The sequence below is a fragment of the Tachypleus tridentatus genome, chromosome 3 (genome assembly GCF_004210375.1).
Source record: "Tachypleus tridentatus isolate NWPU-2018 chromosome 3, ASM421037v1, whole genome shotgun sequence".
In the NCBI taxonomy this organism is placed as follows: domain Eukaryota; kingdom Metazoa; phylum Arthropoda; class Merostomata; order Xiphosura; family Limulidae; genus Tachypleus; species Tachypleus tridentatus.
The window spans coordinates 21,469,502-21,492,596 of NC_134827.1; the positions used below are offsets into that span (position 1 = coordinate 21,469,502).

General features: G+C 30.9%; 1 protein-coding gene and 1 pseudogene across 2 annotated transcripts in view; one reads left to right on the plus strand and one right to left on the minus strand.

Annotated features, from left to right (window-relative positions):
- LOC143246510 (solute carrier family 23 member 2-like) overlaps positions 1-23,095 on the minus strand; it is a 392,872-nt gene that overhangs the window by 301,210 nt on the left and 68,567 nt on the right. The gene's annotated exons all lie outside the window — the stretch shown is intronic.
- On the plus strand, positions 748-18,232 carry LOC143247873 (solute carrier family 23 member 2-like; annotated as a pseudogene). Its single transcript, XR_013026735.1, has 10 exons — positions 748-876; positions 5,636-5,689; positions 10,273-10,461; positions 11,726-11,907; positions 13,862-13,981; positions 14,770-14,773; positions 15,260-15,631; positions 15,848-16,121; positions 16,397-16,492; positions 17,966-18,232. The product of XR_013026735.1 is annotated as a solute carrier family 23 member 2-like (transcript).

The following is a 23,095-nucleotide window of genomic DNA, read 5'->3' on the forward strand; positions in this document are numbered from 1 at the left end:
ATCCTCGTGTAACTTTGGGCGTAATTCAAACAGATTTGAAAGTGTAATAGTATCAAAGCTCAACTACAAAATACATTTAAAACTCATTCTGATCCAGATATGAATAGATATTTCTACAATAAAGTCACCAACCATACACTAAATAATAATAAAAAAATTTGAACCAATTTTCCCGATGAGCATATTTGAGAGAAACACAAGACACATCACAAACTATAAAAACTACGAAGACACGATATTAACGAAAGAAATATCCTTACAAGAACTTCTTGAAGCAATAAAAAACACAAAAAATCTCCAGGTGAAGATGAAATACAAACCATCCTTCTAAGAAAGGGCACTCCGAAATTGTTTGACCACCTAAAAAGACGATTTAATCTATCTCTCTCCTCAGGATACATCCCAGTTTCTTGGAAACTCACCAATATATTAATGTTCCCTAAGGAAGGAAAGCTAGCAAATAAACCTTATAGCTACCGACCAATCAGCCCGACCAGCTGTGTAGATAAAATTCTCGAAAGAATAATCAGTGATAGACTCTCCACATTCTTGGAGATAACTTCAAAATTACCAAAAAAATAAAATGGATTCAGGAAACTTAGAGAAACTACAGATCATATAATTAGATTAACCGATAATATAATAAATAGCTTCTATAAAAAAGAATGCACTGTGGCTTGCTTCCTCGATATCGAGAAAGCATTCGACACCGTATGGCACGATAGTCTCAGGTTCCGAATAAATGAAATGGGACAACCGCGTGGAGTTATTCGCTGGCTATCTAACTTCTTGGAAAATAGAAAGTGTAGAGTGAATGTGGAAGGTAGCTTTTCTGAGTACTTTACTCCAGAAGCTGATGTCCCTCAGGGAGGAGTGGTTAGACCTATACTCTTCATCATGCATGTAAACAATATGACACTGAATGATTCTAATCATGAATTCTCTTCACAGTTCGCTGATGATGTAGCACTCTTGAAAAGTGCCGCAACACCAACAATAGCAGCCACTAACATTCAACCACAACTAAATAGAATAAGTGAATACTGTCAAAAATATCGAATAAAAATAAACACAGCAAAAACACAACTCGTAGTCTTTACGAAATTGACAAAACATAAAAACTACAACCAGAAGTATATATGAATGGTACACTACTTCAGACATCCACATCAGTTAAATATTTAGGTTTAACCCATGATTCAAAATTAACTTGGATTAACCATGTCAACAAAATTAAAAATAAAGTCTGGCGAAGAACCAACTATAATAGGAGTATAACTGGCAAAACAAGTGGAGCATTTACAGACAACATACTAAAATTTACAAAACATACCAGTAATAGACTACGCATCTCCGGCATGAATAACTGTAAGCGACAAAATAATTAAAACCAAACTACAAATAATCCAAAACACACTACTCACAACAGCATACAGAGTTACAAGAACTACATCAGCTCAATTCATACATAAATATTCGAACATACCAACCGTACCAGATAGACTCCTACATAGTAGAAATAACGTACTTCGATAAAAATTGGATGAAAAACGAAACGCTATGCGAACTAGATAGATACCTAATACATGATGAAGCTGGATGTTTATCTCTACCCGGTCAATATATATTTTAAATATAAAATAACACTAATTATAAAAATATAAAATAAATAAATAAAAACAATAATAAATATATAATAAAACATGTATGTATATATATATATATATACATATAATGAATAAAAAAAAGTGATACCAAGAAACTTGACATCCGGCCTGTAGGGCAAAATAATAACCATATATGTTCCACAATACATGGACATTGCCCTAAAAAGGATCGGAGTAATATTCAGTTCACTCTGACCCAAAAATGAAGTAATTATCACTATCAAATACTGCAAGACCACACAAGTACGGGGAGGAGGAACAGGTCAAAGAGAACCTGACCCTCCAGGGTACGAACATACAATACCCAAACACCGAGATAGAGGGAGAGTTGAATCAAAAATAATTATATGAGCTGTTATGCGAACTATGCATATATGATGAAGAGAGCCACAAACACCTCTCCCCGATAAACTTATACATTAGATCATAAGCAAAAATTAAGTATTAAAAGAAATAAAAAACAATAAAAACAGTGAAAATAATAAATAATCATTAAAATGCAATTTAAAAAATAAAAGTAAATATAAATAAAAAATACTAGTGCTAAAATAAAACAGGTCACTTATGTTCTAGACTTAGATCTGAAAGTACAAAATATATGAGCATTGCCCTAAAAAAGGGCCTGATTTGTGCTCATCACTCTGGCCTTCATGTATTAACTTTAAATATATTAATAAGTCATCTCTAACAGTGAAAAGGAAGGAGGAAAAGGTCTAGTGTACCTTACCCTCCCGGGTATACAAATTTATATACCCAAATACATAGAGAGAGAAAGAGAGAGATTATATCAAGGGTAATATATGTATAAATAATTCTTCAAGATTTGTATCCTCTATTTCGATAGTTTAATTAATGCTAAATAACCCCTATTACTTAACAAGATTCACGTGACGTTGAAAGTTCAGAGATGTATATTTAAGTTCGCAACAATACTGGCAGTCACTAGTGTTTACATACATACACAATACATTGTTTATTTTTACACTTGAAAATATTTTAAAGATATAGAGAAGAGGCAGAAATTAGCAATATGCATTTAACAATGCAAGTTACATACCTTTTTTAGATATATGTTTAACTAAAGCAACTATCGACAATAAAATAAATCTATAAAAATAAATCAGTAAAAAATACAGTATTTAATTCTCCCTCAAACATAAATCTCTTTCTAAGTTAAACAAAATTTAAATTTTATGAGATAGTTTCGTCACATCTGATGATATTACGTTTTTAAAGCTCCTCCTACCTTCTAACGATTCAAGAACGTAGTATATGAAACACACGTAGTACAGCTGAGTAAGTAAAGAACTGCACAGAGATTGGTAGGAATATTTGTACACAGTTCCACAGTTGTTTTCAACTTGTCCTATTGGTATCTGTATTTATTACTTCTGAAATCGTTCATAAAATATTTCGTAAGCATGGAACATGATAATCCGGCTTTCGAATTGAAGGTACGTTGATAAAGTTTTATTTATTTATACAAATAACATATTTATTTCATATAATAAACCTTTACACTCTGTGTGTTATACAACGTTGTAAGGCTGTTAACGAACGAATCTTACGTATGTAATTTTATTCGGTGTATATTTCTAGCATGAACTAACAAGATGTTATAGATAATTTGAATGTTTATTTCCAACTTTATTTTCGTAATTTACAATGATTAGAATAGCATATAACGAACATCATATGAATCTTGTTAAGTATTATTGGATGTTTAGTTTTAATTGAACATTGAAGTACACGAAAAAATATTCAAGAATAATTTGCACAAATATTATCATTGATATAATTATTATACTTTCAAAACTTGCTTAAAATTATCTTATCAATTCAACTGAGAACTACGCATTCATTCTTTTAAACCTGCAAAACCTGTTTTTAGGTTCTTGAATCAACATTCTTTACAGATTCATAACTCGTCATTTTTGCACATTTTTTATTTCATCGAAATACAGGCGTAGTTTTCAGTTGAATACATCTAAATATTATGAACAAGACTACAAATATTTTGTTTGTTTGTTTGTGAAGACGAGAAAAACTCACCTATAGAGAAAAATATATATTTAAAAACGGCTGGTATGGATAGAGAAATCACTATGTTGAGGAGCGAACACGATTTCGAACTTCCTCGGTCATCATCAGGTTCACAAAGAAAGAAAGAGGAAACTGATCGTGAGATGACCATATGTTTTAAGGCGGATGTGTAACTGAAGGCAGGAATGTATAGGGCGTGCTTATATGTTGGATTATATTAATTACTATAGGTAATAAAGATGTTCCTTTTTAGTGGTTTATTTTGGGCTTGAGTTGTTGTATATGTAAGTCTTCTTTAATTTTACGTTTCTTTCTTTCTTTAGTATTTAGATGGTTTCTATGGTTATGTTGTGTTTATTTGAGTTGCAGTGTTCGAAAAGGTGTGAAGGTGACTTTTTGTGTTTTTTAATCTGGTTTTCATTTTTTCTACTTCTTTAAATCTCTTGTTTAATGCAGCATGACAGTTGATAGTCTATGGTCATTTTTTGTTTCTCTAAGTCATGTACTTCTTTGCGTTTCGTGTTCACCAAGTATTTTTTTCTGTAAATTCTGGATAATGTTTGAGCATTGATTAAAATTTTTTGATAGTTTTACTTTTACAAAGTTAGGGGTTAGTTGTTGGTGCTTTCAGGTTCTGTGCTTGGCGTTGAATAATATACAATACGATTTAGAGGTTTATTGTTCTGTTTATAGCTTTTGTAAGATACGACACGATTAGTTTGTAAAACAAAGATACCTGCCACCTCAACTGTTTTTATCGCAATTTGTTTGATTATTTATATTTTTCCAAAAAACTAAATACTTTTCTAGTTACTTTATTTGAAAATTAGCAAAGATAAATTAGTAAAGAACCGAACTTTATCTCATGTAACAATATTTTATAAATATTTTGAAAATCAACAACATGTATTAGTAAACTTTACGAATCTAGATACTTTTAGTTTTGCTTAGTGTTGACATTATTTTAGCAATCTGTTAATAGAACCTTATAAAGTTTATTACCTGTCATCATATGTTACCCCAGAACATGTTAGTAACTTTGTTGTTTTGCTTTTTTGTTTATTTTAATATCATAATATCAGTAAAAGATTAAGATATATTTTAAAACTTAAGTGTACATTTGCAGCGAAATTGGAACTAATCTTTTCTAAAAATAATTTAGATCAAAATGAAGGGTAACAAATATATATATCTAGCTTTTGAAATTCTCATCTCACACTAGTAACTTACAATTTTCGTATTTCGTGGCATATGTACTTTTATCTGACGTCTTTTATCAACCTATAAATTTTAGTTTTCCCTATTAACGTCATTTTAGAGCCTACTGACTGACAACGCACTACTACATACTATTGCAAATGATTCGGGTTAATTAGAACTGAAGAGTTTTATGAAGTGGTAAATGTTGAAACTATGAACAAATTGAAAAAAAATAGGAGTGTGAGATTAAGGTTATTTAAATACTTAAATATTAACTGATAAATTAAAAGTTTGTATCTATATATATTTAAAAAGGCGGAAAATCAAAGCACTTGAATTGAATAATATGCCTCCCAAAGAAATTTTAAAACACCTGCTCTAGAAATACAAGCCTGTAATACACTTGTGTTGTAACTTTTTAATTTTTATTTCATCAAAATTTTACCTCAAAAATATAGTACGTTGAAAACATTGGGTAGCATTTGTTAGTAAAGGGCCACGGTATAAATGTTCTCATTTTATTGGCCAATGAAGGTTTTAGTAAATGTTAGTATACATTTAAAAAAGACATAAGTCTGGTAAAAACATTTGTTTTGAATGCTGTGATGTTTATGTTCCAACATATTAAAAAATAGAACAATACAATGGATAACAGGTTTGGCAGAACACAATGAAATTTTTCTAAATTTATTTCACATATTAAAATTATATAAAACTATACATAGGACGAAACAAAAATTGCAGAAAAGGAAATCGAAATAACAGTCGATGAACCTAAGGTAAGAAACAATTCAATGTAGAGATATTATAAAATATTTTCTGAAATAGAATAGTTTTTGATACAACTTGAGTAAATGTAATAGCTCTAATAGACATTATCAACTATAATAATTCCAAGTTATATATGATTAGTTTTTCTAATAGTTTATTTGTTTTTTGTTTGTTTAGAAAAAAATATATTGAAAAAAAATAATGGAATTAACTTTCAGCCAATCGCATGCTGTCTTCGTAACGAAACTGAATGACACACAAGTTAAAGTTCTTTGTTTGTTTTGTTTTGAATTTCGCAAAAAGCTACACGAGGGCTATCTGAAAATTAATACAGACAGTTTTTGTAATAAAAATATATGTTAACATACAAAGAATAACAAAATTTACAATAATTGCTACTTGCAATTGCTAATTTACAACTTGCAAATAATAGCGAGACTTTCAGAACATGATGAAAGAATCAAGTTCCAGTTGATGTAGATACGATTCACTTAACAGAAAGCTAGCTAATTCTTTGTTCTTCGATTTTCATACGTCGAGTTTTTTACCGCTCAAAAATATATAATGTGTAGGTAAAAATACTTACGTCCGATGTAAATATCCTGATGTTACATAGTTTCTTGTATTCAAAATCTATAAGCATTCCTGGTCAGATATCTCAAATTACCTATTAACAAGCGTTAATCACAGTATTAGTTTACGAGGTTTATATTACACCAACCACAGCAAAACAGGTACTGTCTTATGACGTGACGCGTTTGTTACATTTATAGGTGTGGAATGAGTATATGAACAATACATTAATGTTCAAGTACACACATATATTGTTGACTCTTACAGTCGAGAATCATCTACACATTTAGTGAATAGGCCTGAATTTCGCAATAGAGATATAACAGTATAAGTTGAGTACATTTTTAAATATAAATTTAAATAGGTATACTGTAGTAAATCTCTGACAAGAAGTTACACAAACACAGAATTAGTTTTGAGAAATATGAGTTTCTTTACCTAAAAGTGGTACATGTACCAGTAAAGATACTTCAAATCACTTCATTTTCAATGTTTCAAGTAATCCAACTGATTATTTTACAATAAATAGGAGCGTAAATTGCAGCCCAAAGAGGAAGGAAGATTCAGGGGTAACATCTTATACACAGTGGATGAAGTTCCTCGTTGGTACCTATGTTTCGTACTTGGGTTCCAGATGAGAATACGAATTTTAATGTAGTTATTTTATTATATGATATTACTCTAGTTGGTAAGATTTAACTTCAATACATACAGATAAAATCTTATTATATTTTATAATTATTATTTTTCATGAAACCTTTCCATAAGACTCACCTGTTGATGATACTCGTTATGTTTAACGATGATGATGAGGTTTATTAACACAAATTATCTAAATATTTCGTATTATTTTTGCAGTACCATATGTTATTTATAGTGAACTCTACTAATGAATCGTTTATTTTTTGCCAATACTGCTTTAAAAGAACATCTCAGCTGTAAATATGGTATTTCCACTACAACATTTCACTTTAACATTAGTATTTCCTTTATTAATGCAATTCTTCGTTCCAAAATTAACATTGTTTTTGTTTTTAAATAGAAATTGAAATCAACTTTATTTTGAAAAGTCACTTTCCTTTGTATTCTTACTACTAGTTTACATAATTTAGTTTTCTGCTTCTTTACTTTCCCATAAAATTATAAACCATAAAGAAGTCAAACATTCTACTGTTTCCCATCGCTAGAGACCTGATATTGATCTTCGATTTGTTCCTCTTCAGGGTTACCAGACTTCACACCAATAATTGTTCAATACTAACCGTTATACATTAATACAAATTATTTACTAAAACATCTATCCTTAACTGAAGGTATACTAATATTTTGAATTGTTAGTGTTTCTGAAGGAATCTCGTTGAATAATTGTCCTTTGTCAGATTACAGGATATAATTAGTTCTTTGACTTACCGAATAAAAACACACGTCGATATAATTATAATGAACTACACGTATCACAAAACATTATCTTAGTACGGGCCTTATTCTTCGTTGATGTGAGTTTCTTTGTTTCAACTCGTAAAAGCGTGTTACACACTGAGCTCTCTCAACTATTGCATACACTGTGCACTATTCTAAATACAATTACCTTATTTTATTATTTATTTTACATGTACTTTAATTAAACGAAATTATGTCTACGTTAATTTGTTTGTTTAATCGCGTAAATATTTTTTTCCACATGGTGTGTCTTTTTTAATAGCAAAACTCAATATGGGTATCTGCTGAGCACACCGAGTGAAATCGAACTCGTGATTGTAGCGTTGTAAATCCGAATACTTACTACTGTACTAGGGGAAGATTTTTTCAATTAAACCAGGATTTATCTATCTAGTATGTAAAGCATTTAAGAAAGCTTAGTTTAGAAGCCAAGTGTAAAAATGAGTAAATAAAAAAAATTAAAGATCACAGGATACACTGCATATGTTTTATATTCTCATCTAGTTTGTACTAATCCATAAAGGTCTATATTAAGAATGCAGTTTTATAAAATATAATAAGCTTAACGTAATATCTTATACCAGTGTAACTGATTATTATCATATTTCTTGAGCGAGTAAAAGGTGGTTAAACTGTATCAGTTAACATCACAATGTACATAACCCCCGTAACAGTTGCTATTTTAATTATAATGTAAATAAATTAATATGTTTATTGTTACACGTTGTTGAAACACCAACGTAAATTAGTTTAGTTCTCTTCATTAGAGTTTAATTAAAGTACTTTACACTTTTTTTATTGCTAAGAAGGGTTCTGAAATAGTTTTTGATTGAAATATGAATAAAAAACGGTGTTTATTGGTTTTACAATAATAGCAATGTCTGATGATGTTCGGGACCACTGTGGCATATTCTTACTTAGTCACACCAAAGCTCTGCATCCCAGAATCTGACCCTGCTAGAGGCTACATAACATCAACATTATTCTTTGTGTCAGGTTTAGGGTCCCTAATCCAGTCAACATTCGGTACAAGGTAAGAGTCTAAGTCATACATCTAACTTTATAGGCATAAAGTTTGAGACATTTGAAATGTCATAAAACTGTAGGATTATGGAATGATGTCCTTGTTATGTACTTACACTGACGTATTGAATCGCGAAATTATATTACAACACTATTTATTAACTTATATTCAAATATATAAATGAGAGAAATTCGGCCAATACTTTCTAAAGAAATGCAGTTATTTTATGCTACAGAATGTGTTATGTTACAATAAAGTTTTATTAAATTTACTTTAACCTTCTTGCGCAGTCCCCTGGCAAAGTCCATTGTTTATCAGAGACATTTGTAATGTAAATATTTATACGTTTAGTTCATTCAATTTTTTTCGGATTAAAGATTTAGAATTAATAAAAAGGGAACATTCTCTTTTAATTGATGACCTCGATAAAGTTTTCTTTATTTATTTGGAATATCTCGCAAAGCTGCACGAGCGCTATTTTCGCTGAGGGTGTGAGAGGAGGCAACTACTCAACATCACCATTCGCAGATTATTGAGCTACTTTTTTACTAACGAATAGCGGAATTGACCGTTACCTTATAGCGCAACGATAGCTGAATGAAGAAGTATATTTGATGTGACGAATATTCGAACCCGCGACCCTCAGACTGCCAGTCGAGCTCACTATCTAATTGAAAATTTAGTTAACAATGAAAAATAGACATCTCAAATGTTGGAAGTGGAGTAGTGGTGTATTCCAATAATTCAATTTTTCAGTCAAAAAACTCCAAGTAACACAGCAGTACATCTGTGTATTCGCACCTCTAGAAATCAGGTTTCGATACCCGTGGAAGCTACAGCACAGATAACCTATTGTGTAGCTTTGAACTTAATTCTAAATAAAAAAAACAAAATTATTGAAAATGTATTGGCGAGAGGGTTTTTAATAAGTAACAAACAAAAAGTGTGTTAGAAATGCTATGAAGTGTAATATACTTACACAAGCACCTTATTTAACATATCATTTCTACTATCACGTAAAGTAGAAAATTAAAAGTGCGTTAAAGATATTCGTTGCGAAGACATATATATAAAGACGGGCGTACCGTTTATGAATTTCTACGTTTTCGGATTGCTTAAAGAAACGTTAAGATCCTACCATCTACTCTAGATGGGATATGATAAGAAACAAAAAAGAATAGAGAGCTTTGAACACGGAATCTTTGAAAACTTTGAGAGAAATTCAAACAAAACAAACAAAGCAACATGTAAAGCTCTAAATTCGTCACATTCTTTAAATTACGCTACATAGTTACTTGCAATATCCAATGTCATCTGATAAGACATAATTAGATGAACTGTTGAAATTTGAAAACCTTTTTGATGTAACGTTTACAAACTGTGTATATGAAAGAAGCTGTCTGGTGAAAGGTTAATAGACAAAAATATAGTTGTATATAGAACCTTGAACATGTTTATAATCTTTTTCTGTAAATATACTCATGTTAAAGATAGTTTCGGTATTGTTTATAGTCGCTTGAATTCTCTGTGCAATTATAAACAGAGCTGATTTAGTGTTTAAAAGTAAAAACCTACTTTGTATTTTTTAATAGACTTCCGATAATTCAGGGCCCGTTATCTGCCTTTCTGGCTCCGATATTTGCTATTTTGAGTTCACCTCAGTGGAAGTGTCCCAGTGAAGAAGAAATGTTGTCGGCTACAGAGGAAGAGCTACAGGAAATCTGGCAAATCCGAATGAGAGAGGTGAGAAATTATATGAAAACAGTTTCTTAAAATATTATGTATCCGATGTAAGAAATAAGGAGCTTACTTATTAACGGAAAAGTAAAAACAATTACTGCACGATATCCTCAATTATTTTTCTGATCTGCTACCGAATGAGTACACCTGGAAACTAATAAGAATGTTAGTGTTAACGACAGAGATTTGGAGAAACTAGTACAATTTATTATTGTTGTAATAAGAAGTAGTTCAGCATCACAGACTTTAATTTCATTAGTAAGTCGCAGGTTTTTATATTTACGCTATGTGTTAACGTAAGAAAACTTATCACTAAAGTTATATATTATTATATTCATTTTTTTAATCATTAGGCAATACTGTAAAAAATTTGGCGGGCAGTAATATTGACAATCACTGGTAGTTTAAATTTACATGTAGTACAGTGTTGATTCTTATAATCGATAATCTTCTAAAAATTAGACATAATAAAGGTTATTCGCAATACATATTTAACAATATATGTTACACGCACTGAAGTGAAACAGTCGTAAATGTAAAAGTAAATGTATACCAGTAATTCCGCTAATCGCTTTAAATTCAATAAGTAATGGCCTGGCATGGATACGTGGTAAGGGAGCGTGACTCGCAATCTGAGGGTTGCAGGTTTGAATCCTCATTTCACCAAACATGCTGTTCCTTCAGCCGTTTGATTATTATAATGTGGCAATAAATCCCACTATTTGTTGATAAAAGAGTATCCCAAGAGTTTTGGATGGGTGGCGATTACTACCTGCCTTCCCACTCGTATTTCAAAGCTATATTAGTGAAGGCTAGTGCAGATAACTTTGAGAGATATTCAAACGAAACAAACAAAGCAAAATGTAAAGCTCTAAATTCGTCATATTCTATATTTTTATAGATATTTTTATATTAGCATAAAAATAATAATCAGTTTATAAAATAATTAAATACAAATCCTGTTTAAGTCTCTGTGACGGATTTAAACCCAGATTGAAATATGGCCTTCAGATATCTTTATTATTAAATGAAGTTGTTATAAACACTTCATTAGAAAACACGAAAATTAATCACGTAGATCATGCAGTTATTTTCTAATAAAATTAGGATTTCCTTTTCAGAGAGAGAGAACGTCTAATTACTTTTTTTACATTTTCGAATACTTCCTAAAATAAATGTGAGAGACACTTCACTAATTACTTATCTGAAATAAACTATAATATATCTTTGCAGATATTAAAATATCGTTTTTCTTATATTTTTCTAGATACAAGGCGCTATCATTGTGGCATCAATCTTTGAAATAGTTATTGGACTTTCAGGGGTAATAGGAATAATACTTCAGTAGTTAACACCATTAGTTATCGTCCCTACCATCTCGTTGATAGGACTTTCACTTTTTGAAGAAGCAGCTTCTATAGCGAGTAAGAACTGGGGAATAGCAATTATGTAAGTCTTGTACTACAATGGACTTTTTTCTTATTGATAGTTTACGTACTTTTATTTTATTTGATCTGTTATTGTTCATTTAAAACGAATAAACTAATTGTTAGTGTGATAACATTAAATTGTAATAAGTAAGTCACGGTATTATTCTAGTAATAAGTATAAATAGTCGATCTTTTTGGAAGCTAATTTGTTTTCTATAATTTGCAATATAGCAACTTCTAGGGTGGTTTGTTGTCTTGAAATTTTTACATTGATTTACTTATTCTGAATACCAACATGATATCCATATTTCTCTATCACATACTGACTTTTCACAAAATGTCATATGAACATGATATGAATAATTTTCATTTAAATCTGGTCTTTTTTATGTTAAAGTAGCGACAGCTACTGGATATAACGTTTCTTAGATTAATTTAGACGTCAGAGTCTTATAGATCATTCTAGAACACAAAAGAAACACACCGTTAATACATACCCAATAAACAGGCAGCATGACGTTCCATTTCTGTATATTATTTAATTGTGCCTGCACTGATACATTAATTTTTATTTTGAATATTACTTATTCGTCTCTATGGAAACAAGAGGCTGTGTAAATCACTCAAAGATATTTGTGGTAAAGGTGTAGTAAAAAAACTAAGAAAAAACATCACAGAATTCGTCAAAGAGGCATTTAACGACAAATAATGGGTCTTAAGGGAAATTTACGCTATTTGTGTCGAAGAGCTGAGGTAATGAATTAAAAGTAGGAGAAAGTCTTTACCTTTCGGAATTCCAGCGGTCTGGTATGAGTCTAAAAACCACAGTAATGACTGCTATTTTTGATCATGTATCGTACAAGGCTTCAACACTCGAAATATAAAGGATATTTCTCATCCGTTTCTTCATTCTGCTTTAAGGCCAACAGGTGATGTTCATGAACCTGTTCGTCCTCCATCAGAGGCTCTTCATACAGTTTCATGTGATTCTGAATCCGATGTCAATAGAAATGATGATAGGGACGCTATTCAAACTGAAATATCTGGATATGTTAGTGATTTCTCGAGAGATTTGGGCCTTTATAGATTCTGGGGTCCAAACTTCTGGATAAGAACTTAATTTCTCCATGGAAATACTTTTGCAGGTACAGAATTCATGAGAAATTGATTATACCATTCTTTTTGCAAGAAGGCTCACTTCTTAATTGCAACAATATTGCTGAATTAATTCCAATGTTAGGAGCTGCACTCTATGATCTAAGTGAGTGGCGATTGTTTATTAATTCTACCAAGAGAAATCTACAAGTGTTCTCCTTTACAATGGTAACATATATGCTTCTGTTCCTGTTGCTGATTCACTTGAATGCAACACATGAAAATTTCAAACTTCTTATAAGGTGAAGTACAAAGAACATGGATGGCAACATTGCGGATAATAAAAAATTATTTGCATGTTGTTGGGTCAAGAAACCGTCCAAACAAAGCTCCCATGTTTTCTGTGTGAATGGTACAGCAGAGTATGTAGTAGCACTGGATAAAGAAGCAATACTCAAACTGTCTGATACCAAGACCTAAAAACATCAGAGAAAGTGGAATATCAGTATGAAGGCTGATCGTTGAAATGAGACGCTCCAGACGCCATACATAAAAGACCACAAAACATATTTCACGTACGAAATATTATTGTTCTATAACAACTAGAAAAATAGAAGTTTCTCTCTCAAAAACGATATACAGACAATGAAGGCAAATACTGTTTTGAAGAGATACAGAGAAAGACGATTACTTCCTGAGATTACAGATAATCATAAAGTTACCCTACACTTAACTCTATAAAAGGGTTAATAATCACAGTATTAACTGCTAAAATAAAACTTATATTAATTATTCCTAAGTAAGTTACAGTAAGTGGTTTTTCCAGCTACGTATTCAGTATTCTAACAACACTGCATCTTGTTGTTGTTTGTTTTCAGAACAATTTTACTTCTTGTGCTCTTCTCTCAGTACCTCGAAAATATTAATATTCCTGGTTGTAGCTACAGTAGAGAAAGAGGATGGAAGATCGAAAACTGCCAGTTTTCAAGCTTTTTCCAGTAAGTATAGGCTTAAAACACGGTTCACACACATTTCAGTTTTATATAAAAACACACTAAAGCCTCAATCATAAAAAGTATTGTTAAAAAAGAAACACATTCTAAATAATTAAGAGTTACTTAAAAATGTTTTGTTGTAAGATTGCAAAAAAACATTTAAGAAAATGAACTTAAATATAGATGACTGTTACTGTTCTTAGGTAGCGCGATAAAACAGGTGGAAAATACAACAAACGTATTATGAAACAAGTACCACAAGGGAAAAAAACCAAAAAATTGTATTTGATATACGAAGAAAAATATTAAAGCAACTTTTGAAAATAAATAACGTTAAATTTGTTTAATTTTTATGTATCGCGTATTTGTATTATAAAAACTGTAAATTTGAAATTATTTTTACTACGTACTAAAATGTTCATTTCAGCCTCATATTAAATGTCAACTATTTCATTTTTAACACATTCAGTAGCCTTTGTTGTTAGCCTTGTATCTAAACCAATTTCCACTGGCATAAATTTAAATGCTAATATATTGCTTTATGGTTTATTTAAGAGATTAATAATAAAAGTAAAAAAATAAACAAATGTATAATGGTTAGCGAATTAATCTTAATGATGAATAAAAGTAACTCCAAGACTATTTGCAGGTCATACTTACAATAGTTACTGCGTGGGTTATTTGTTTCATACTAACTGCTGCAGATGCCCTTGGATCAACTAACCCAGCCAGAACTGATCTTCGTGTAAAGATGATGCACTCCAGTCACTGGTTTAGATTTCCTTATCCAGGAAAGTAGTTATAAATATAACCATTGAAAGTTAGATTTTTCTTAGTTACGTGACGAATTTATGACATTATTCTTTGCTCAATTTTTTTCATATACAACCTTTTTATCTTTTCAATTATGGCCCGGCATGGCCAAGCGCGTTAAGACGTGTGACTCGTAATCCGAGGGTCGCGGGTTCGCATCCCCGTCGCACCAAACATGCTCGCCCTTTCAGCCGTGGGGGCGTTATAATGTAACGGTCAATCCCACTATTCGTTGGTAAAAGAGTAGCCCAAGAGTTTGTGGTGGGTGGTGATGACTAGCTGCCTTCCCTCTAGTCTTACACTGCAAAATTAGGGACGTCTAGCACAGATAGCCCTCGAGTAGCTTTGAGCGAAATTCAAAAACAAACAAACCTTTCAGTTATAATGAAACTAATTTGTTTAAATCCCTTCTAAACAAATATTACGTTGAAATCAATATGAAACTAATAAAAAGTAATAATGTGAAAGATGTATCAGTTTTATGTTCTACTGTGCATGTGTTTTATTAAAGCAGGCGATACGTATTTTAAGAATGTTACATTTGAAAAAAGGGTAGATAATTTATATTTTTATTTTGGTCTTTCAGGACAGTGGGGTTTACCAACAGTCACCATCAGTTCTGTTTTGGGAATGTTTGCAGGTATATTAGCATCGGTATTGAAATCAATAGGAAATTACTACGCAAGCGCGCGAATAGCTTGTGCACCTCCTCCTCCAACTGGCGCTATAAATCGTGGAATATTTGCAGAAGGAATTTCCTGTACCATCTCTGGAATTTGGGGATCTGGATGTGGAATGACTTCCTACAGTCAAAACATTGGAGCAATCGGGTTAACAAAAGTATACCCATGTGCTGCCCCTCCAGAATAGATTTGTATTTAAAATTTGAATATTACTGTTAATTACTTAAACTTATTGTATTATTGTGACATATGTATGTATAATATAACTGCTGATATTTCAGAAATTTAAAGACGTGTATATGTTGTAACGGGAGATATTTCAGAATCGTAAAATTGGGTATATTTTTCATTTGTTTGATTTTCACGCTAATAGGTGGCTAGTCGACGGGTTATTCAATATGGTGCTGTCACCATGATGATTTTTGCAGTTCTGGGGAAGTTTGGAGCCTTCTTAAACATAATTCCTGAGCCAATTATTGGTGGAATCATATGTGTTACGTTTGCATTGGTAACGGGAGTTGGACTATCCAATGTCCAATTTATCGACCTTCACTCATCGAGAAATACTTTTATTCTTGGATTTTCTTTATTTTTGGGGATTACCATTCCAAAGTGGTTTAGTAGCCATCCTGGTACTATTGATGTAGGTATGTACACTAATTAAAGTGATAGAAATTTGCTGAGTGTTTCTAAAATCCTCTCTTAGATAATACAGACTGTTGAATGTTGCATAAGATACAAAACATATATGATAGTGGTTTGTGTCACACTAAATGGAAGATTCTTATAACATTAATAGATGGTTGAGACTTTTCTTATCACAGAACCAAATCATCAGTTTATACAAACATTATTTAAATTACAACGAGTTGGTAAACCTTAATGTAACTTATTTTTAAATTATTTATTTTGTTTCGTTTAGGGAATGACGTAGCAAACCAACTCATTACAGTTCTTTTGAACACCAGTGTATTTGTTGGTGGACTCATTGCGTTTGTGTTAGACAATTCCATACCAGGTAAGGGATCATTCTGTCGAGAGTTCGTGAATAAACCAAACACATTGCAATGTGATTTGCAAGTCCGTTAAAATATTATGTTAGGGGTTTATATTATATTTAGCCTTAAAATATTCAGTTACTTTTCAGTTGCTTGCTAGAAACCGGGTTTTGATATCAGTGGTGTAGCATTGTGCTAAGTTCCAAACAAACTCTTTCAGAGTGCTACGGGAGAGATTAATGCTTTTTAATATTACAATAAGAGCGACCACAATGGCTGCAGAAACGAAAGGTCTTTGAAACTTTAAACATTTCTGCAATTTAGAAAGCCTAAACAGGAAGTACATGAACTAAGAATTCACTATGATTAAATATGTATAAACATATTACCGTTGTTTAAAAATTTGTTTCCGTTGCTGATGTTAATCACTAAAGTACACAACGGGCCTTTTATGTAGTAGTTGTCATGAGTTTCAAATCAACTTAGATTTGTGTAAGCCTCTGAAGGGGCTTTATATAAATAGATTTTAACACGGCGAAAAACATACTTTAAATTGAGAAGACATTAACCAAAAGGGAGATTGTAAAACATGAACAAAAAGATTTTGATAGGAATACACATCAGCACTGATCGAAGGTTCTTCTGTAATTTGTATTTATGGTTCAAAATAAGAATGAAATCCTCACTGGTGGAATACAGATGTGAACATCACAAGATGATCACTGAAATAAAACAATAAGTTATAACTGATTCCTTCTTTAATTTAACATTAGACAATTTAGAAACATTTCTGATAAAAGTTTGTACAATGAAATACTGTGTGTTTTATTCGTTATTTCGTATTGTTTAATATATTGTTCTGTATTAGTAGTTCTTCGCTAACAGTAATTTGCTTTTTATATTTCTTCATTGAACATATATCCTTTGAAAATATCAAGAAAAGTGTTTATAAAATCTTTAAGAATCTTCTTCAACGTTGTTTCACATAATATTCATTTTATGTCACAGTAAAATAGAACTTGAAAGGCCCAGGAACTCAACACTAAGTCTGATAGTTAATAGAGCTAAAAATCAGGTTTCAATATGTTTAGTAGACATAGTGTAGATAGTACATTGTACAGCTTTAAACATAATAATGAAAAAAATTAAAAGTTAAAATAACCTCTTTCATATGAGAAACTAATTTTCCTCCATAATTCTATTTTTCATGTATTATATCATATTTGTACTGACCACAGATATTGAATCGAAGAAAGACTGTTACGTTCTTTTTTGTTGCCAAGTGTCAAGTCTATAGAACGACCTGTATATCGTGTATTTAATATTTACAACCTACATATGAGAAACAGGAGAAAATATTATGTCTTTTAAAAATAAATGTAATATTAGATGTAAATCAATAAACATCTTTTTCCAATTTCTCAATGAAAACAATAACACATTTAAATTACTCTCAAAGCTGAAAATATGTAATAAGAATGTATGAATTTCAGGGACTGAAGAAGAAAGAGGACTTATCAAATGGAGAGAGCAAGGCCTTGAACAGAACAGGTCTGAAGGAGATCAGTTGACATGGTCGTCACCTTCAACCTATGACCTCCCATTTGGCATGAACCTAATTAAAAGATATAAAATTTTCAAGTACATTCCTATCAGTCCAACATACGATCAGAATAGTTTATTTGGTAGTGTAAGATCATTGTTTAAAAAAATTATACCTCAAATCAATTGTAATCGTAACATCGACTGATTGTCGAAAGTACAAAAAAAAAGTTATCATCCTTTACAATTTATAATTGTTGCAACAAAAACTGTTGAAAGTAAAAACATGCTGTGATCGTCTTTTCACATACGACATTTGCAGAAATGTCACCATAAGTGTTTATCAGTTTGTACATCATCCGTGATTTGATATATTGTTGACAGAAAAGACTGAAACAAAACGCAACAATAACTTAGTAAATATTTTCTACTGAATAAAGACGATTTTCATTTTACCTTCATTAGTTTGATTAACAGTTATTTTAATGTAGTATAACCACGATATGCAGCTATTTTTTAAACTCTAACAACTTATAATCAAGTTTTGGTTTAATACTTGAAAATCGGAACTATAAATATAATCATTTTACTTAGATAGATTTTGCTTTATAATATTGTTTTGAATGTAGTGTACTTTGAACATATGAATAAGTTTAAATATAAATTGATCTACGCAATTGAATATAAATAAGTTGATCATTAAGTACAACATATGTCTTCATGTTTCGTTAAATAAAAAGATTCTGATTTTAAAAAAATGTTAAGACCTTTGTCAGCTTATGTAGCCGCAATAATAGGAGTTACAGTGTTGGTCATTATCTTACCTTAGTTTAAATAAAACATTTGAAACTATTTGCACTTATTTTTAATGTAATTTAAAGTGAACATTGGAAATCATTTAAAGCAATAAAGAAGGTAGAATTGGTTCATGTGAATAACTACATGACTACGGCCGTTAATATATGAATATTTAGTACCAACATCTAGAGTGCTTCCTTTTAGTGATATCAGGCAGCATTAATAGTACTATGATGTAAGAACTAAACAGATAAAAAAAATAGTGAAATAAACAAATTCAGATTTAATCCACTCAATAAATTAAGATATAAGATATATTTAAGATATATTCAGGCATCTAAGAACTTGACCTTATTAACAAAAATTATAAAATGTTTCAAAACTTATTATTTCTATATTAATAAGATATTATTTACAAACATAAATATCAAAGTGTTATTCATAAAACATCATAACCAAACTGAACTCACAACTGTGCCTTGCAAGATATTCAATTAATTCTCACGTTTTATAGTGCAATAATTCTTCTGAAATAAATCATGTAATTTTATTTTACCGTTTCAAAGTAAATAGCCAACACTATTGTCATCATACTGAACAAAGACATTTAGGTGAAAGGACTATTTTAAACAAATGGCTATGACTTTAAAGAAACTAATGAATTTCAGATATATTTCAAAATTCATTAGGCTTATATACTTTCAGGAAAAGAGATAATACAGAAAGTGTTCTTTTTATTAAACATTTCATAATCACAAGCAAGCAAGAGAGGTTTAACAAAGTATTTAAGATTCTGTTTTAAGTAAGTTCCGTTCTAAAACATTGAAAATGTGAAAAACATAACTGAAATATTTAGAAATAGTGATAGAAGATTGTTATATTGAACTAACTGAATATATTCGTTGTAAAACTACTTTACTGGCAAATTAAAATACACTGAAAGCTACGCATCTGTAAATGTTTTATGAGTGTATGTAAAAAATAATTTTAAGGAACAACTTCAGAGTAAATATCATTTTCGAACACTACTTTCCTCGCCAATTAAAATACAATAAAACTAAGCAATCGAGCAAGTGTTACAAATAAAGACAGCACATTCTCCAAAAAATAACTGAAAGTAAGAGTCAAGATACTTCATTTGCCTCAGAGCTTTTAACATGTGAAGAAAGAAATCAAAGTGCTTAGAAATTACACTATGATAACGAATTGAGTTATTAATTTCAAGTGCCATTGATATATTCGATCATAACGTTACTTATATCTGAACAAACTCTATTCTGAATGACCTTTATGCATTAACAAAGACAGTTAACCTGATGATGACCTAAGAAGGTCGGAACGTTGTTCTCTGCTTTATTAGTATAAATGTTAATACCCATATCAGTCGCCAAGAGAAATACATACCATAGATATATTGTTGAAAATTGCTGGGCGATAGTTAGTAACTGGTTTTAGAAACAACTTTTTAGAACTTCACTGAAAATGTTTTCTTACAACTATTTCGCAAAAAAAATAAATTAAATTGCAACTCCATTAAATAGAATTCGAGATCACACATCACATAGAGAGTAAATTCAAATATTAATAAATTAATTACGTTTTTATATTTTAGTCACGTGATATCAAACATGAGGTTTATCATCTTTTGAAAGAAAAAGAAATTTATAAGTACAACTTCTACTAGTGACAAATTTATTTGATGAGATAATACGTTTATGTTGTTTCTTCCTTTGTCTAACATAAGGTTTCATGTCTTGGCATTGAGTAAGTATCTCATACATGTAGTGTATGTGTGAATTTATATTACGTCTAATATTGTTAATTTCTTAACTCACGGAGTGCGGCGCTATCTTACCTACCTTTCTAAAGATTTTCTACAAATTAATTGTGATATTACGTAATTAGAAACAGAGTTCAAGTTAAAAGATTTGTGGCAGTAAACATGATTAGTTTATAAAAAATACGTTAACTAACTCATCTGTTTTGTCTAATTTCGTTCGAGTAAGTTATATTTTCGAACAAACAAAATACGACTATGGATGTCTTATTTAAAGACCAGCGAATGTAAATTATTAGAAAAGTGAAAATTACTATGTCTGTGAATATTTTCTACACATATTAAAAACAACATGTATGAGTTAACTTTGCGAATCCAGATACTTTTTGTTTGCATAGTGTCGATATTACTAACTAAGCAGTCTGTTAATACAGCTGAGAACCTTGTGAAGTATATTACATGTCATCATTAGATATTCTAGAACATTTGTTTGTTGATTTGTTATTTGCTTTTTCTTTGTTTTAATACCATAAAGCCTTCAACAAAAGTTTAAGGCATAATTTTAAAATTAGATTTACTTTCTCAGGGTCATCGGAATTATTTTTATTTCTTGCTTTTGAAGTTCATATGACACGCTGTATGGTAACTAACATTTTGTGATAACTATTCTTCTGATTAGTGGCATGTGCATGTTTATTGTCCTCACGACAATTGCACACTGCAAATTTAAGCGTCGTTTACTTGGTGTCATTTTAGAGTGTACTTCGTGATTTACAGACAACACACTATTATATGTTAGTGCAATTGGTAAAAAAGAGATTACTCCTCCAAAAACCTTTATACTTTTTCGGGTAAATTAAAACTTAAAGGTTTTCATAAAGCATTGAATATTGATACAATGAACAAACTCAAAATATAGAATTACGTGATAAGGGTTATTTTAATACTTAGAAATTAACTAATAAATCTAAGGTTTGCCAAGACATTGGTTTACAAGAGTAAAAAGCAAGGCATTTATATTGAATATCATGTCTCCAAAAGAAATGCATAGAATCCTGTCTTATAATTACAAGTGTGGGATATACTTCTGTTTTATGTTGTAAAATTATAATTTTAATAAAATCCTAAATTTTATCTGAACTTGCTTATGTGTATATATATATTCATATATAGAACAAACCAAACACAGCAGTAAAAGAAAATCCAGAAAAAGTCGATGAACCAAAAGTGAAAAGCGACATATGAATCAGCTGTTCTTAGTTTACAAATACTCTTCGCGTACAAATTAAAACTCATACAAATTAAGGGAGTATAAAATATTGAATTGTATGATACGAATAGAATGTACAAAGATATCTTTAGAAATATTATCGTCTCTCAGACAATTTGTTAAGATACCTTAAATATAACAGCCATCTTAACATATATTTTAGTGTAATCAATACAGAGTAATGTTTGCATAATTTTTTTTATAGTTTATCCGTGTTTCCTAGATTCGGTATGGTCAAGTGGTTAAGATGCTTGACTCTTAATTTGAGTGTCGCTTTTTCGATCCCTATCACACCAAAGATGCTCGCGCTTTTACCCTTGGGGCAGCTATATATGACGGTGAATCCCACTATTCATTTGTATGAAGTAGCTCAAGAGTTAGCAATATGTGGTGATGACTAGCTGCCTTCCCTCTAGTCTTCCACTGCTAAATTAGGGACGGCTAGCTCAGATAGCTCTCATGTAGTTTTGCGTGAAATTCAAAAACAAACAAACAAACAAACAATCGGCATGACCAGGCTACTTGGGCGCTCGACCTGTTATCTCAAGATCGCGGTTTCGAATCCCCGTCCCGACAAACATGCTCGCCTTTTCATCTGTTGGGACGTTATAATGTTCGGTCAATCCTACTATTCGTTGGTAAACCAGTAGCCCAAGAGTTGGAGGTGAGTGGTGATGACGAGCTGGTATCCTTTTACTATTACACTACTAAATTAGGAACGGTTAGCGTAGATAACTCTCGTGTAGATATTGAGAAATTTCTTATCTAAGAAAGAAGCTGTTTGAGTCATTCAAATGATGCAATGTCTTCCTCAGAGCCCCAGTCTCAACTCAAATAAGCAGATCTGGATTTGATAGATCAAAAGTTGACAAATCAGAAATTACTTCCAAATGTCTGCTGCTAGTAAAGCAAAAAGGGGATTCTCAAAATATTAACTGTTTTCTGAACTAATTCACCTCCACTTAGTTTCCATTGTTCTAAATATGAAAATTAATAACATTCTGATGCTTCACCTGTGATGTACCTTCAACTGTTCTTTGAAAGAAACCTAAATTCTAATTTTTGACTTTGTTCTAACACTTCTTCACCGAACTGTATATATCAGGAAGTTACATGAAACATTCAACTACTGGAGCATAATTCCATTCACGTATCATACAAGTGTATTAAAAATTCATGAATTTTAAAATTAATTAGGGACCCCAATTCAGAAATTAATGAAACATGAATTTAAAC